This window comes from Anas acuta, chromosome 7 (genome assembly GCF_963932015.1).
Source record: "Anas acuta chromosome 7, bAnaAcu1.1, whole genome shotgun sequence".
NCBI lineage: Eukaryota > Metazoa > Chordata > Aves > Anseriformes > Anatidae > Anas > Anas acuta.
Genome location: NC_088985.1, coordinates 16,977,672 through 16,994,622, shown reverse-complemented (window position 1 = coordinate 16,994,622; position 16,951 = coordinate 16,977,672). Strand labels below are relative to the sequence as shown.

Genomic DNA, 16,951 nt, shown 5'->3' with positions numbered 1-16,951 from the left:
AGAAACATCCTATCACCATAACATGTCCTATCAGGGAAGGAAAGGGAGAGCAGCGGAAGGAGGAGGAGAAGGAACTAGCAAAGAGCTTAATGACCAAGGAACATAGCAGGCATATCAGTGCGCGATACAAGCCCTGCCAACTCCACTTAGTGCACTGCCTAACAGTCAGCAAAGAACAGCTCCTCCATCCTTCTCTCAAAGCGCTGTCCTTGCAAATGGTGACTGGTTAAACAAACAGTCAAATAACAAAGCATGAAAGCAAACAATGTTTTCTCGTAACAGCCTAAGAAACAATTAGATAAGGAACAGCATGCACAAGTGCAAATACCCAAATTCCTACCTTTAAAAGCGGTGTCCACAGGTGAAGTTGCTCTCTCAAAAAGAGTCTGACAGACAGCAGCCCAAGGAAACACATGAAGCCAAAGGCAAAGCAAGGGGAGTGGAAAGCCCGAGAACTGCTCTTCACAGGAATCATAAATAAAGTAAGCTGGCCTTTCCCAAGAAGGGCAGCTGGGCTGCACAGTTGGTAGATGGCTGAACCATTAGTACCAGCAGTGGCTGCCTTCCCTTCACTCAGTGTTGCCAAAATCTCTCAAATCATGTTGTGAACCTAAAAATACAGGAATTTTAAATACAGACAAATGGAAAAATGTAAACAAATTAACGCTAAAAACGAGCACACCACTGCTGAGCCAAACACACACCATTAACCACTAGCTGGTGTATCACACTGCAGCTACAGGTGGGTGGTGGGCAAAGCACAGTCCCACATAAGCAGCCCAAAAGCACAGAAGCTTTCCCCCAGAAACTATCTCGCCTTGCAGCTCCCCTCTGAAAAGCTTCCACATCACTCCCTGAAATCCCAGGAACAATGAAGGGAAAGTAAGAGAAGCATGGTCCAGTGTTCAGCTTATCATGGCACACCGCAGATCCGAGATGCTCCTTCAGGGTGGGGATACAGCTCCATTCCTTCCTCCTCTTAACACACTGTGCATCTCATCGCGGTGGGGCGTTGAACTCCATTTGCACGGCAGACAATGGGATCTGGCAGCAGTTCAAAGGCATTTCAAGCAAAGTGACTGAACGAGCTCGCTGCCGGCTCAGGCAGAGCGCGATGCAGGGCTCCCACTCTCCTCCCCTCCGCTCCCCGGACTGCACGGGCAGGTGCTGCACCGCTGGCAGCCAGCTCCCCTTTTGTTCCTGTGGCAGGAGGATCAAGGGGGAAAGCAAAAAGGTGCTGTCGTGAAGAAGAGCAGCACCTAAAACCACACCAATAAGGTAGAGGGACGCAGGGCGGGGGGAAGAGAGGCGGGTGGGCAGAGGGAGGGTGAGTGGGGGAGAGGGGAGGAAGGCAGCCCACACAGCCAGCAGTGCCTGGCACCCTGACAGCTTGCTGCCGGAGTTTGTCTTCTGAAGCTGTCACGGGTTTATGGATGCCTTCAGACTGACAAGCTGACAAGCTGAGGGAAACTATGCTCCGCAAATGCATTCGGCAGCAGTAAATTGCTTCTCTTGCCCTAATGTGGCTCACAGTTTCACTCAGTGAACTGATCTCATTATCAGAGGGGGGGGGAAAAAAGGCAAACCAAACCAAATGCACACCAGCTAAGTATACTCAGCCACTATTATTGGAATCTGAGACTGGAATAAATCTGCAGATGGACACAGAAAAATCACCTCCTTGTACACCACTAATAAAAAATTAACATGCTAAAAGAACAAGTACATAAACCTGAGAGTATGCTCTGTCATTAACCAAGTGTGTTTGGTCGTAATGGTGGGAGGGATAAACTCTCATTAAACCCCCAAAAGAATGTCACGAGAGCGGTTCTGTATTTCAGAACATGATAGGCAGTGTTGCTCTAGAAGAGCGGAGAGGCAGGCAGGATGCACTGGAAGAAACAAGATGAGCATGGCAGGGTACCCTGCTCTTTGAAGACACAGTGCCCTAGGTACACTCAAAGTTGTATCCTTTCCCAGACAGGGTTTGGAAGAAAAGGGTTTTCAGACAGGATGACACACTAGCACACATCTCTAGAAGAGTTATTTTAACGGGAGCTGACAGCCCCCAGCGAACACTTCTGTAATAAGACACTGCAAACTTCATGCAACAGAGTATTACAGGGTATTCGAGAGCTTTGGAAGAGGCCTGAATCTGATCGATCCAGTCGCTGCCTCTATTATACAGCAAACAAAGCGCCTCCTTCAAATTTTCTCCTGACACGACCAAGCTAAAAAGAAAAATCAGAAACAAGGGTCAATGATTAGGCCCTTGCAGTTACCTCCTGTGACTTCACCTGCTTCTGTGGGATGGCTAGTTTCTCACAGTTAAAAAGACCAGGTAGCTGCAGTAAGAACTGTCTGAAAGATATGTATTTTCTAGTGTCGCATTGCTCTGGTGGAACAAGAACAAGTCCCGGAAGCAAGGGCTAAAATGGTTTAAATTGTTTATTATAAATTAGATGATTTTCCTTTCAAATTAACAATAAAACTAACTCAGAATGCACATATGTATTTGTTCTGTCCCATAATAACACAATGATTTGCTCAATGCTGTTTCATCCTGGAAGATATATTACAAAAACACAGCAAATTATTTATTCATTTAATATGAAAACTGAAAGAAGCATTGAAGTCTTTCAGAAGGAAAAGCACCCAGACATACTGATATTTACTGCTAAGCAGTGAATAAATGATGAGGTGCTGAGGGATACAGATTACACACAAGAAACTGACGCAGCTGCCCTAATTAATCAACAAAAGCTAAATGGATGTTGAGTACCTTTTAAAAACAGGGGTTCCACATCTAACAGAGGAGACAACTCTCTATCTTGCCTCTTTAAAACAAACAAACTTCTCACAGAATTGTCATGCTACAATGCAGCCCTGCAAGTCTGCAGGCCTCTTTAACTTTGTGAATTGCAGATGGATGATGCTGACAAAAATTTTCATTTATACATAACCTAAAATCATTTAAATTTTTAGCTTCTGGCTGCCATCCTTGCCAGTAAACATATCGTTTCCATTCAAGCCACAGCGAGCAAAAGGCAGATGTTGGAAACCTCTCAATACTCCACTAATCACAAAGACGACAGAAAATCCTGACTCCACACAATGCAGGCCTGATTTTTAAAATAACCCTGACTTTCATGACCAGTTTTCACCAAACACTTAATACATTTTCCTCCAGCCTCCAGTGTTTTACAGGGATTCTGGTTTATTGGACACTTGCAGGTAGTCTTTTCCAATTTACTCACTTAGAAAATGTTAGAAGAATTACTGTTGTTCCACGTACATGAAGACAGGCAATTTTTGCTCACTGCCTGAAGTCAAAACTTCAGTGTCTTTCGCAGAGGCTAGATCTCCTCCACCCTCTCTACCCAAACCTCCCTCAGTTTCCCACTCGACCCCACCTTCCAGGACCATCCCATGCTGTGCCTCAGGTCAATGGCAAGCAGACAAGAAAATCAACAGCTTTCTGTTGAGCATCCCTTACAGGCAAGTACATCCACTATGTCCTCATACTAGCAGGCAGCAACAGTAAGATTTCAGAGATATTTTCCTAACAGCCAGTCCTAACTACCCAGGCAGGACACAAGCTCTAGCACTGCTCAACGTCACTTTGTGGCGATCCTGTTCAAAGAGCCCTGGCAATACAGCAGAAGACGCTTCGTGCTGATACCAGTGACCAGACAGCCTGTAGTGCTGCATGCTTAAGTACAGCCTCCCCTTCCCAGACACGCTCCCCTTCATGAAGGCTGGGACAACCATGTAGGTCTCTCTACACCATTCCCTGAGCAGGCTGTGGTATACATTAAGACCTTTCTGACACCATTACTTGATCTCTGCATTCACTACTCAATTTATTTTAATAACTAGTGAGAGCTGAAGCACAGCTGCAGAGTTATGTAACATCAGAGCAGTGGTTTTCCACCAGGATCAGCAGACTGTTTCTGAGGGGGCAAGGAATGGTTACCAAAAAAATAAAACCAACCATCAGTAGCTTTAATTCTCTGTAGAGGAGTCGATATCTTCTTTATACAATTTTTGTAGAACTGTGAATTAGAACAGACTTTAAATGATGTTCATCAGGGTGATACCCAGGAAAATGAAGGTAAATTCAAAACATCTAGTCATGATTCAGATAAAAGCCTGCCTTCTGTCACTGTCTGAAACTGTGTGTCCACTTCAGCATTTCTGAAACAACCCAAATCTTTCCTCTATTTTTAGGATTCATAATCTGGAAAACCTACCTGAATAACAGAACCAACTGTCAGTAGAAGGCCTTTTAGAGTCTCTATCCCTAAACTAAGAATGGTGACAGTTACAAAATATTAGCAGTATTTGCATAATTTCTGCTGACCGGGGTCATATTGTGTAACGACATCATTTCCAGGATGTTGGTTAGACCAAACCTCTCACCGTGCTTTGTATTAGTAGTAGCTTAAAAGGGTATATGGTATCAAGGTAAACATGTTTGAAGTGGCCTTAGTTCGTAAATAACCCAATCTTGAAAAGTTAAATAAAAAGGAGCAAAGTCCCACTGTTCAAGCAGATCTCCTAACAGATCTATCTTGTAGTCCTGGCTTGATAACCCAAAACAGACTTCATAATTCTCCCAGATGTATCACTTATTGGGCTTTACTATAAGCTGTTACTTGAACCTTTAAAATGATTTGAAACAGGGAGGCAAAACAGATTTTTTGTGCCCTGCCGCATCAGACAGACATGCTTTTCTGTTGTGTAGTTTTCAAAATACCTCAGGTTTAGGATGCAATTTACATTGTTTGCACTTGAGAAACAGACAGAGCCTAACTGGTTCTGGAACCACCAAGACATAGCAAGATACGTGTTCATTTAGTTTGCATTCTTTGAAAAATCTTCTTGACCAAGCCTGGATTCTTACTTGTAAGCCAGCATGGCTTGACAGCACTGTTAGTGCTATCCTTGGACAGTTCTTGACCTCCAGACATAAACACATAACAAATCTAGCAGGGTTTACAGTCATGTGCCAAACAAGAATTTCCCACCCAGTTCTTCAGTATCAAACATGCAGCAGTCTCCTCTGTGCACAGATTCTGTCCCCCCACTTCTTTGCTCACCATTGCACTCCTTCATCTTGCTTCACTACAGGTAGAAACAACACACTGAATGTGCTGCAGCCAGTCCCTCAAATCTTGCTGAAGACAGTGAAAACCAAATATGTTTGCATTTTTCCTCTGGAAAAATACTAACAAAGGAAAAACCCCTACTTCACTGCCATTCTGTTCACAGATAAAGCTGAAGGTCAGTTTAATAACTTCGTCCCTGCCAATGTGATAAATCAATTTGATTTGAAAACTGGACTGAAGGAGGTTACCTCTTCACAGACTTTCCCTGAGGTTTAAAAGTGAAAGTCCATCAAAAGACAGAAGTCTGCACCCATTTCAGCCCCTGCGGAGTTTGAACCAAGGGTTTATGTTTCTGGCAGCACCAAAGGATCATCTCTTCTACCATTCCTCTGGTATAAATCATTAGTGAGGTACTTTAATACCACACTAATACCTGAAAAAATTAAACGTCTTTTGAGTTCCTTCCATCCTCCCTCACTCAAATATTGATAAAGAATCCTAATTACCTCAGTTCTTCCCAAAAGATACTTAAATACAAAGCAAATATTCCATGGATCACCAAGGGAGGAGGAATAACTTTTCACCCTTTGTAGCAGCTGCAGAAACGACAGGAGAAGATTTAAGGATGCATTTATCCCAGACAGAATCTGTTTGTTAATAGAGAAACGGCTTCCTGTCCTGAATTTATCCTTTAACTGAGGTTAACAAGAGATCCACTTCATAGCACAAGGAAAAAACTACAATGAAGCCCAACAATAACTTAGTGGCATAACAAGATATATATAAAAATGTCAGTATTGGGAAGGGCATGGGGGGCAACAGAGTAGATGGACCTTGTAGACTTGTGTAGGTCAAATATGTGCAAATAAAATGTTTTTAGTAGAATTAAAAAGATTTAGGTAGACTTACAGCTGTTTTCAATGTTTATATTGTCACTGGTGAAATCTACCCTACTTCTATTTCAAAGACAATTAAGTCATACTATTTTTTTTCAGCCTGCCACTGAAATAGAAAACTAGTTCTTGAGAAGGTCTTGGTGTAGTTGACTATGGGATTAAGGGAAACAAACAAACAGACAAAAACCTGTAAAAGGTTTATATCCCTAAAAACGTACCTCTGTCTCTTAGATAAGGTGACCAGTGAGCCATCACCCACACTGTTTGGAATGAACTGCCCATTTCAGGGATGACAAGAATTTCAGGGGCCAGGATAAGCATGTGATGGAAGACCCTTTTCTTCCTCTTCAGAGAAACAAAGGGGATCTGCTATAGGCACCAGTTATATCATTATAATCTGTGAGAGATGACAGCATGTAGAGCAAGCAACTTTTCCTTGTCTTTAACCTGTTCCACAGAACCCTGTGGATGTCATTAGCACTCAGTGGCAGGGACCATCCTCATGCAGGATCTGCACTCACCCCTCTACTTATGGCCCAGCTGTCCCAGTTAAAGCTCGGGTCTGGGCCTTTGCCCTTTGCCTGAGCTGTGTTGTAGGTGTATCTGCCTGCAGCCCTGCCTCTGGCCGCATCTCCTGGGTGGACCTCAGCCTTATGCTGGAGGCAGCTCATCTCCTAGAAAGACCCCTTGTTTAGATGCTGTAGCTTGTACCCAGTCCTGCCTTTGGCCCTGTCACCTGTGTGGACTTCGGGCCCACGCTGTAGCCTTGTCTCCAGCCCTGTCTTTTATACCCCAGATGGGGGCTGGGCCTGGTTATTCTCTCACCTTGCCTGTTAGTGTCGATGGACCAGCACCCAGCTCTGCTGGCTGTGCTGAGACCTGTGGGACAGCATCAGTTAGGGTACGGCCTGCACTGGGGTCACCCTTGCCTCCTGCCTCTTACTGTGCCCTGACAAGGGGCTGGTATAACCACGGTTGCAAAAACAGATTTAAAAATCAATGGAAACAATATTCATCTCTTCTGACTAGTGATTGGACAGGTCTTTTCTGGGAAGCCCTCCAAGTTGTCCGTAATCACAACCTAAGTTGATTTCCAAGCCTTTAAGCATGGCTCTAGGACAGACCTTGGCAGTTTGGCGAATGCCAAATGGATCAACAGCTTTAATGCCAGATACAGAAAATATAATCTGAGAGACTAATATAGTTTTGTAATATATAAAGACATGAATCATAACTTGGGTTTCATTTTATGGAAGAAGGTGAAAGAAAGAAAGAACATGGGTTTGCATTTACAGGTGAAAACTTAAGGGCAATGTGCTATTTTTCCTCCTCCAAATAGAAGTAGAAAGAAAAAGCTCTTGATGTATTGAACACAGCATTTCCTAACCGTCAGATTACATTCACTTAAAATGCATGGCAAGAAGGGTGGAAAGGGTTGGAGTGAAGCCATTCAATTGACAAATAGGTAATACATTTAGAAGACAGCAAGTGACCCCATCAGAGCACCAGACTCATGCCCTTACACTTCGTAATTAATTTTTTTGTCTCTGTTCAGCTGTGCTCACATTTTTTTCATCTCCCAACAGATCTCCAAAAACCACTTGTGGATAAAACAAGTTATTATGGAAGAAAGGATAATGAAGTTACAGGTGTTGCTATGCAGGTAGCTAGCCTTATACATTCCTCATACTCGCTTAGAAGTGCCTACAGTTTGAGACAGTTCTATTTTAGTTTTTATTCATTTTAATACTCAACAGGCTCATCTTAAGCAACAGCCAATCTTTATAAATTTATATAAATTGTAATTGGCAAAAACCCACCACTGTAACCTGCCAGTTCTCTTAAAACTTCAGTCCAAAAAAACAATTAAAATGTTCAAGACCCGATCCTGTCCAAGCACTAGAATTCATCTCTGTTGCTTAGAGGTGCCATGACATCATGATGACACATCAGAAGTAAATCACCATATTTCTGGAGATGTTTCAAGGACTTCTCTGATGGGATTAGATCAACTCTGAAAGTTTCAGAGGAACTGGTTACTATAACCTACCCCAGACAAAGAGATGAACTTGTGACTGCAAAGAAATATCTGGCAGAAAAGTCCTTAACAGAACCAACTGACATGACAAAACAGACACAGTTAGGAATGGTAAAAAGATAACGTGTAATGGAAGAGAAAAGGTGTAATTTTTCCCTCTGCTTCAGCTATGACTGTACAGAGTTGAGAGAAAGGTTTTTAGGAACATAAAGGCTTATATAAAGATTTTTTGAAAATTATGCAAGTAAGCTGCTAGCATTTTGTGGTACTATCTCTTTTTCTGACATTTAAGTGTGTAGCATTATTGGCACATGCATCTCATTGTAGGTAACATTAAAACATTATTAACCAAAAGGAAGTATTGCTAACACAAGGGCTGAACTAACCACGGGTTAGCACAAAGAAAGCCCAAAGTCCACTGCTAAAATAGCAGTAACTTACAGTTTCCAGTGCTTCCACTTTCAAATACAGTCAAATGGCTTCTGCCTGGCCTACCTGGCTATGTATTCTACTGCATGATCCCTTCTTCATCTGCTAACATTTCTACATTTGTCTATTCCCCCATTGCCTACCTTTTCTTTCACAATGAACCCAAAGGCGCGGTGGCAATTTATTGTGGCCGTATCTGAAACGAAACATTATTCTCCCTTTGCTCTCACAGCCATGTCACATATGCACTGACATTAATAGAACGTATAAAGCATGAATTCCATTAATGGTATCTTCACTGCCTCATTTATTATATTTAATTTAACAATTTCTCATATGAATATTACACCAAGCATCTACGGAATAACACAACTATTCAAGCTGTACAGAATGCCAATTTGCTCACTACACTCATTCCACACTATCACAAATTTTTATATAATTTATTCTATTTCTACTTTGGAGTTTGCAACAGTCGTCCTGGCTTCTGTTACCACCCTACTCATCACAACAGTTACAAAAATCTTTATCATGTGTTTCAAGTTATTTTTTCTCCTTTACTAGTCTCTGCAGATTGTACTTTCCAAATTAACAACAAAAAGTTTACAGAAGACAGGTTTACACATTTACTATTTGAATCATACCAGAAGAATGAACTATGAAAATGAAGAAACACCAGCTATATGGGACCTACTGCTTTTTTTCCAACCCTCTGAAATCCTTATATCAATGCTCGAGGCCCTATTCTATGTATCACCAGAAAAATCAGGGTGAGGAAGAAAAAGCATAGTGCTGTAGTATGAACTGGGCTGGGAAGGGGGGGTTGCCTAAGGAAAGTGGGAGCTACAAGAAGACCTGCCCTGTAAGGTATCTTTCATTTGGGCAACAGTATCACTCATCTATGGCTCCCCAGGATAATTAGGGTTGGAGTTTAGCTTTTGGTTGAGAGGAAGTTCGGATCTGTAGTGTGAGAAGGGCTCAAAGAATCTGAAGTTGTCCTTTTAGTACATTTTTCTCACCACCTGAGTTTCTGTACACTAGAACTCAGCATTAAGTACGAGCTCCTGTAATTTCATTTTTATAAACCCAGCCTACTTCCATAACAAAAGCACTGTTCCATTCTCCATTTTTTCGCCATCTAATTTTCTGCACAGCTGAAGCCATAATGACCTGCCTGCATAAAGCAATCTGAGATATCCTTGTAAGCAAGATCACTCTTCAGGCATTCTGGTGAAAAAGTATTTCAATCAGACTTCTCCAGCACACACACAAAAGCAAATTTCTGTGTTGTTTGAGGCAAGGAATCAAGGAACCTTTCAATGGACGAAAAGACATGGCCATGCCATCCCTCTTCTGCAGCAATGACTGTAGGAATTACAACCATTAAGACAGGATTGGCATTTTCAACGTACCACAGTGTCTGAAAGCCATAAATACCACAGGATCCAGATGCAAGTTCTGCATCAGGCACCTGGACAGGACCAGTGCTTTTTTGCTAGAGTATAATATTCAAGCTTATGAGCTAAACATAATTCACAAGAATTACTTTCCCTCACTATTCATACAGACAGAACTGAGGAAAAAAAGTAGGGCTCCTTTCCTCCAGCACAGAATTTAGACCACACCAATATTTCTATTTTTAATTACATTTATGATATTTCCTGTGGGTATAAGTCATGAATGCAGTTCCAGTATGCTGGGAGCAACATAAATATAATCATTCCCAAAGGGATCTTACAGCTGTTATGCACAGGTCAGAGATTCTGTGAAATGCAATATGTGAAACTTTAAAAGCTTTCTAGCCCACATCCTTCCCATTCCTCTTCAAATTTAGAATTAATGGCATACTGAAAAATGTTGCCCCAAATTTTGCCCACAAAGTATGCAAATGTTCACTTAATTCAAATAAAATAATATTTAGCATTAAACAAACACCTATTCCTATCTCACTCAGGAGCTACATCAGAAATTCCTTTCTAATCCAAACCAACTCTGCTGTCACTCCATGCTGACAGCTGTGTGACTGAAGACAAAAAAATGTGGAATTGTTTCCTCTGCAAATCATTCTAAGGTTGGGAAGGAGGAGTGCAACATCACATTTCTGCATTTAAGTCTAGCCTCCTCCTTCTACCTGATTCCTTAACTCTTATTTTGACACATGACCACTCAAAAGGACAGAAATAAGCTCTTCCCTTTGCCAAATCTAGAGATAGCAGACCATAGAAACAGAAAAGATTCTTCACTTACCTCTGATCGCAGTTTGGGAAAGGAAAAACACTCATCAGCTGCTTCTCTCAGCAATTATGTTCTGTTTTAAAATAAATAAAAAAGAAACAAGACTTTAAGCACAGCCTCTGTCTCTCTTCCCTAAAGTTAGCCTCCATCAGTGTTTGTAAACATTTACTTAGCAGGAGCACCTTCGCTCTCCAGAACCAAGGTAATGATTACGTTACACTAACCATGGCATGAGGACAGAACAAGGCCATTACAACAGCCTTGCTGGCACTGACTAGACAGTGATGTCGGGTTGTACTTCAGCAGGCTCAGTTGTGCAAGACTGAGAAAGAGAGTTGTGAGATGAGAAATGACAAGCACAGGAGAGAAGAAAAAAAAGAAACAAAACAAAACAAAACAAAACAAAAACAGGAACCTGGACTCAGAGGTAAACCACAAAGAAAAATGAAAGTTCACAGAACAAGCAAATGCGGTTGAGCTGAGAGAACTGGACAAGCCAGAGTCGTTCTAATGTGATTTCTCACATCTGTTCATTAGGATTGCTGCCTTTGAAACAGTGAACAAAGCAAACTATAAGATGCTATTTCTTTAGTGTTAGCCACAGCTGAATCAGTTCAGTAAAACTTTAGTGGTGTGACAAAGTTTGCGTAGTGTACTGGCAAAGCCTTTAAAAGAGTCAGGCCCATAAGGTATACTATGAATCAAAAACAAACCTCCTGAGTACTGAGTTACACCCTTCCTCCACCCCTCTACCTGGCTGGTGATCACACAGATGAAAGTTACTGTGTGAAACTAAGCGAAGCTCAGGTAACTTCTGTGCAGGTACACACACAGGCAACATACGCCAGCTTGCCAGTGGAAAGCCCTCAGTGGAGCTGATGAAATCCACAAAGACAGAAGGGTGATTTTATCGTGCCTGTTGTACAGAGAGCCTCTAAAGGCATATGATCTACCTCAGCAGTGTATCAGATACACAAGTACTCTGTTGTAGCTTTCCAGCTCACACAGACCTTGATTCAGCAGACACACTGACCTTTGAGTTTCCAATAATCTTTAATACCTCTACAGCCAACTAGTAAACAAGAACTACACCTGTGCTGCCTGTAAATAAAACCAAGCATTCCCAGATCCCTGCTTTCCTCACATTTAAACTGCAGATTTAAAAGAGCAGCAAAATTTTCTCTTCTCATTTTTCCAGGTTTGATAAGGATTAGTTTAGAAAAACACACCTACTCTTCCTCTGCCGTCCTCAGTACACAACCTTCCTCTTTTCCTGTGATACAAGAACCACCAAATATCCTGAGTTGAACGGGATCCTCAAGGATCATGGAGTCCAGCTCCTGGCTCCACACAGCACCACCCCAAAATCAAACCATGTACCTGAGAGTGTTGTACAACCAGTGCTTGAACTCTGTCAGGCTCGGTGTTGTGGCCAACCGCCAGTTGGTTCTTCAGTGAAGCACCTTTTCTTAACAGAAAAAGTTGGTTCTCCAGTGCAGAACCTTTCCCTAACCCCCATCCTGACCCTCCCCTGTCCCAGCTCCATGCCGTTCCCTCGGGTCCTGTCGCTGTCCCCAGAGAGCAGAGCTCAGCACCTGCCCCTCCGCTCCCCTCGTGAGGGAGCTGCAGGCCGCCATGAGGCCTCCCCTCAGCCTGCTCTGCTTGGGGCTGAACAAACCCAGGGCCCTCAGCCGCTCCTCGTGCCTCTCGCTCTCTAGACCCTTCACTATTTTGTAGCCCTCATTTTGGCATGCGCTAACAGTTTCATGTCCTCCTTACATTGTGGCACGCAAAGCTATGGTTGGTGACTGCCCGGCCGCCCTTTTGTTTGGAAAGTTCTAGAATTCTTACGTAACTGCACTGAGGAGTTCTGGAAGGCGGGAAGAGGAAGCCTGCATCCCTGGTCTCCACAAATCCTAACACATTAGGACAAACACTATCTTGTCCTTATCCTGGTAGGATAGGACAGGAGGGCAGTATTTAACATCAATTGAATAAGGTAACAAGAAATTTAAACTAAATGCAGTAAGTAGCCAGTGACAAAATATGGATTGCTATTATTAAGCAGACAGACTTTTCCGTCAGTGAAGTATGACTGGAATTGGCCAAATCTGATTGCACTGCAAGATTTATTGTAAAGACCCATAAGCTAACAGACTGGTATAAAGCAACACTGATGGATGACACTGCTACAACATCCATGGAAAGCCAAGTTAGGTGGGAAAAACCTTGCCTAACAACTTTCCCTTTTCCTCCTTCATACATAGTCATCTGCCCATGTTGTCCATGAGAAGTAGATGTATTTGTATGTTTGGAAAGCACCAGCACAAAGTGCACGTTACCACCACCATCAACAGCTGCTAAACTCCCAAACGCTTCACAGAGAATAACACATTTCATCTCCCGGCATCAAAGTATTCACTAATGGCATGAACCTCTGCCTAGCACGCAATTAAGTGACTTTGCAAAGATGTCATTAACTCTAGGAGCTTCACATCTTTTCCCATGTTTGTATTTAGTTTCCAATCTACCAGCCATAACAGTAGAGTGGGAAAGCTCCTGAAGCACGCAGGAACCCAGCCAGGCAAGTTCCTTAAGGAGCTCCTCTGAGACGAGGGGTGCACCGTATGGAGACTCAGTAAGCAATGACTTTTATTTTCCTGACAGTTTTATTTTTCAAACACCACCCTCATTGAAAATTTCACTTGATTTTTTACCCTGGAAAAAAAGCCAAACCTAAACATAACAGATGCTCTCTGGAACACCCTGGACACATACAAGAGCATGTGTGTGGTCCACTTCACCACTACAGGACAAAACAGCTTTCTGGAAAATGAGAAGGGTGCTTAGTTTTTCTCAGCAGAAAAACCTTAATGTTTACGCTAATTTGATATAACAGGGTCCACTCAGTTAAAAGAAAAGTATTCACACAGGAGCTCAACCAAGTATAACTACTTTCCCATGAAGATCTTATCCTCAGTGTGGGCAAACAGTCCAAGGAACACCATACAGACAGCAGTTCTGTTCTGTGTGTCTCTGTAATTACTGCAGAGAAACAGTGCTAATGACAGACCCTAGTTTAAAAACAGTAATAATAATAAAAGCCCAAAAGAGAAGCATAGTGAAAATATATAATGAGGAAGCATATATTGGGAAACATAAAACCTTGATAAGGTGTAAATATTAAAGGATTTAAAGGGACACAAACAACAAGTAGGAGGCCCTGACTAGTAGTAGATTGGGGAGGATTTTTAGTTAATTTCTGTAAAAGAACAAGATAGAGAATAAAAAGCAGAGAAACTTGAAATCTGCATTTCTTCCCAAATAACATATATTTTATAAGATCACCAAAATACTTGTGTAGGTTTACAGTTTGAAGCTGCACAAAGGCAACACAGACCAAAAACAGAGTTGACATTTAGTGCACAGGGGAGAGAAGGATGGATGGATGGATCACAGCAGCCGAACAGAAAAACAGAGGAAAGTGCAGGGAGGGAGGAAAGAAAAGACATGCAGTTATATGGGAAAGCGTGAAACTAAGGAGAAATTACCAGAAAAAGTCACTGTCAGAAAATGCAAGTGCTCTTGGAAAGAAGCACCACAAAGTAAAGTGCACCTCCAAGTAATTGAATATACCTGATATACCTGAAATAGTTAATCAAGGATATCTACCATCAGGGTATGTGCAGGTTATCTTAACACATAAAGCTCACTTACGTGCATCCTGCAGAACTGTTTTGAGAAGATAAATTGTTTTGGAGACCCAGTAAAGCTCTTAAGTGAATTTGTATTTCTGATAATAAGGGAAAGCAGCCTCATTTTCAAAGTTCTAGAAATGATCTCTTAAACTCCTCCCCTCTCTCTTGTATGACAGGTTGCTCTCAACATAGTTCACTGGAGAAGCTTTCAAAACAGAAGAAAAAGGCAGAGGCATCTGAGGGAGGAACAGCATCAGTTAGATGACATGAAGCAAATGGCTTAGTCTGATTCACCACTCAGCCAATGCCCTATTTCAGGTCTTGCATATCCTCCTTGTGTGGTATCATCCTGTCTGCAGACAATAAAAGCAAGCTTTCCTCCCTGTATGCCTCCTCATGTTATGGAAGGCCCAGTCCCAGTCTGTCATCAGCATGACTGTGCTTGTTTGCAACTTGTACTGCTCAGAAATGCCCATGACCCTGACAGCTCCAGCAGTTCTTAAAAAGGGTAATGCAAGCAGTGAAGTGTTAAAACTGTAATTCTATTCTGTCTTTGTCTCTGTTCTTTCCTCTCTTGCTATCAGTTAGCTGCGTATCTCCCAACAAGCAAAAAAGCTACCCAATTGCTACCAAGGCCAATGGGAAAAAAGATAGTAACAACCTTCTTCGCAACATTGCAGCCTGGCAGCTAAAATCATGCCAACTCTGAGAGAAGAAATATAGAAGAAAAAAAAAAAAGAACAAAAAAAGAAAAAAAAGAAAAAAAAGAAAAAAAAGAAAAAAAAAGAAAAAAAGAGGGAGAGAGAGAGGGAGGGAGGGGGAGATGGCAACAGCTGAAACATTGGGAAAAGACCTTTCCTTGTTCTATGCTTTCTGTTCTCATCACGTGGGTGGGAAGGAAACAGCTTTCTCAACTGACAAACTTCCATTGATACAAGCCTTTTTTTTTCCCTTTGTTTCTGTCTGTTCCATCAACAGGCACAGAATGGTCTTGAAAGAAGGAAAAAATGTGATTTAAGTATTAGACAGATATATCTTAAAAGACTCAGTTCCAGCAGCAGTGTTGTATTGAAAAGACAAGGGTTTTAAACTAAAAGAGGGGAGTTTTAAATTATGTAGTAATAAGAAATCCTTCAGTCAGAGGGTGGTGAGGCACTGGACCAGGTTGCCCAGAGGAGCTGTGGGTGCCCCATCCCTGGAGGTGTTCAAGGCCAGGCTGGATGTCCAGGCAATCTGGTCTAGTGGTGGATGTCCCTGTCCACGCCAGGGGGGTTGGAACTAGTTGGTCTTTAAGGTCCCTTCCAACCCAAAGCATTCTATGACTTTATGTTTCCCATTTTGCCACAGAGCCACTGCCTCCTAACAATAATGCTGCAATTAAGATGATAGCACTGAGCATTCCCTCAACTACTGGGTTAAAGAGCAGAGCTCTATATTTAAACTTTTCACTCCATTCAGATCATTTAAGCAATTCTGCTCATGACTTTAAATTTAGACTCCTCCTCCTCAGAACAGTCAAAGTGAAGAGCACCCCAAAAAACTAACCGCAACCAGGTTGGTACTAGTCCTTCCCTGGTCCTAATAAACTATGGCTCCTACAGACAAAGCAACGCCACATCTCCCCTGTACCAGTCCTAGAGTCATCACCATCTCAATAAAAATAGCATTTGTTAAAAATCAGCAAACAAATTACCAGCTGGATGAAAGGCAGTCCAGTGTTCAGCTTCCAGACAGACAGCCTGAAAACACCTGGGAACTGGATTCCCAGGAAAGGACCTGATGGCAACAGAATGCTATAGAAATACTTCATGCCTAAGTGGTGACCCCCCCCAACTGACAGCAAAGTTGACAGATACCATGGGGAATTTCAAGAGGAAGAGGGTCACATTTTATTCCTCCTTTATATACAGCAAATAAAGTCAGAAGCCTGCTGACTTTAAGTCCATGTAATTCCCTTTCTACATTTTTCATTTATCACTGTCAATATTTGATCTGGACAGTGTTGCCTCTTCAGGCTCCTTATGCTTACTTTTATCTCTGTCTTTTATCATAATATGAAGTGCACTCTACATTGCACAGGAGATTCCTCCAATAACTGAGAATATGAGGGGGGGAAACTAATAAAGTTTAAGCATCTCCTCACTTAACCCCACAAATGTGCCCATAGTGTTATGAATTGGCAGTTCCAAGATATGATACTCCACCACCAAGGAAGCAATTAAAATTAAAATTAACAATGTTTATTTTCTGTAAAAAGGTGAAAAGACAATAAAGTTAATAATCTATTCCCGAATAAAAGGTATAAAACACAAGCTTGATATGACTGTAAAGGCACACTACAATGAAGAAAATGGAGTTTTGTCCATAATTCAGCTTTAATGCACTGTTTAAACAGCTTTCCTTGTATGTACTTTCAGGTTCACAGTAATAACTTCTAAGATGCCCAGTAAGCAGCCGTATCACAGCTGGTTGCACACAAAAGATACTTAATGAGAAGAGATACTCCATCCAATAAACAAAATAAAAATTACAGATAGAGGTCTT

At 42.0% G+C, this 16,951-nt stretch overlaps 1 protein-coding gene across 4 annotated transcripts in view; it reads right to left on the bottom strand.

Annotated features, from left to right (window-relative positions):
- Positions 1-16,951, bottom strand: part of NDST2 (N-deacetylase and N-sulfotransferase 2) — a 130,250-nt gene that overhangs the window by 38,478 nt on the left and 74,821 nt on the right. For 2 of the 4 annotated variants that reach the window (XM_068689479.1, XM_068689481.1), the window contains one exon: positions 10,722-10,782. The exons of 1 other annotated variant lie outside the window; for it this stretch is intronic. The gene's annotated coding sequence lies outside the window, so the exon portion shown is untranslated. Of the gene's footprint in view, positions 1-340; positions 611-10,721; positions 10,783-16,951 lie in introns of all 4 variants that reach the window. One more of the 4 variants, XM_068689480.1, reaches the window with a different exon arrangement.